The 1,402-nt window shown below is 48.1% G+C and overlaps 1 pseudogene; it reads right to left on the bottom strand.

Moving 5' to 3' along the window:
• Positions 1 to 210: 210 nt before the first annotated feature.
• On the bottom strand, positions 211 to 968 carry LOC100964950 (annotated as a pseudogene).
• Between the last annotated feature and the right edge of the window lie 434 nt (positions 969 to 1,402).

Genomic DNA, 1,402 nt, shown 5'->3' with positions numbered 1-1,402 from the left:
GTCTTTACATGTCCTGTGCACGACTCCAAGCAGCAATTTCTTGAGTTTGGAGGTTTGTTAGTTTTGTGACATTTTCCCCCCAAAAGAATACATGAAGGTAGGCCCCCTGGAAAGATGAGATCACCAGAGCAGAACCTCCAGGGATGGAGCTGGACAAGAGTCGGAAGGGACTTCCTACAGCACTCAGCTCCCTTCACATCCGGTTGAGTCCTACAAATGCTTGTAGATGCCCAGGAGTGCTTTGCAGTTGGGACAGTAGTGGTCTATGTCCTGCCCTGCAGGGTGTTCACACAGAAGGGGATGAAGCAGCAGCCTGCAATGCACCCCAGCAGACACAGGACAGCCAGGTCAGGGCGCCAGCATTGTAGGACAGCTGAGTCATGATCATCTTGTTGCAGGAAGGACAACACATCTGAACAGAGTGGTTGAAAAAGGAGACAGGCTGTTGCATGTAAACTGTAGAGCAATTGCATTGGCCTTGGGACAGGCACTGGCTGGGTATAATATGGAGGAGGATTCATGCCCTTCCCATCTGGGCCTGTCATGAGCCCTGTGGTTGGCCCAGGTATGGGTGCTGGAGGCTCGGGGTAGTAATTTTTTTTTTTTTTTTTGAGACAGAGCCTCAAGCTGTCCCCCTTCGTAGAGTGCTGTGGCATCACAGCTCACAGCAACCTCCAACTTCTGGGCTCAAGTGAGTCTCCTGCCTCCTCCTCCCAAGTAGCTGGGACCACAGGTGCCCACCACAACGCCTGGCTATTTTTTGGTTGCAGCCATCGTTGTTTGGCAGGCCCAGACTGGATTTGAACCTGCCACCTTAGGTGTATGTGGCTGGCGCCTTAGCCACTTGAGCCACAGGTGCCTAGCCCAGGGTTCTAATTGTTAACAGCCACCATCTCTTCATAGGTTGGGGGTGCAGATGGTGCTGAGGAAGGCCCAGCAACTGTCTGGTAGGGACCTAGAACCAACATTTCATTGCTGCCCATGCTGCCTGTTGAGCCAGGAGATCTGAGCTGCTTCTTATGATTTTCTTAATAACATTTTATTTTCTATAACTTTCACTTGTTCTTACATTAAATATAGTAAATGTAACATATAATAAGTACTAATTGACTATTAATGTTATCAATAGTTACATGTGGATTTTTGGCAGTTCAGAGGTTGGTATTCCTGACCTCCATGTTATTCAAAGGTCAATAGTGTTAAGAACCTTCAGTATACCAGGCTGGTTTTTTTTTTGTTGTTGTTGTTTTTGAGACAGGGTCTCACTTTGTTGCCCTCGGTAGAGTGCTATGGTGTCACAGCTTACAGCAACATCAAACTCTTGTCTCAGCCTCCCAAGTAGCTGGGACTATAGGCGCCTGCCACAATGCCAGGCTGTTGTTGTTGTTGTTGTCATTTAGAA

The sequence above is a fragment of the Otolemur garnettii genome, unplaced genomic scaffold (assembly GCF_000181295.1).
Source record: "Otolemur garnettii isolate 467f Iridium unplaced genomic scaffold, OtoGar3 scaffold00212, whole genome shotgun sequence".
Taxonomy (NCBI): Eukaryota; Metazoa; Chordata; class Mammalia; order Primates; family Galagidae; genus Otolemur; species Otolemur garnettii.
Note: the sequence above shows the minus strand (reverse complement) of the source record. Positions and strands in the feature narration are given on the sequence as shown.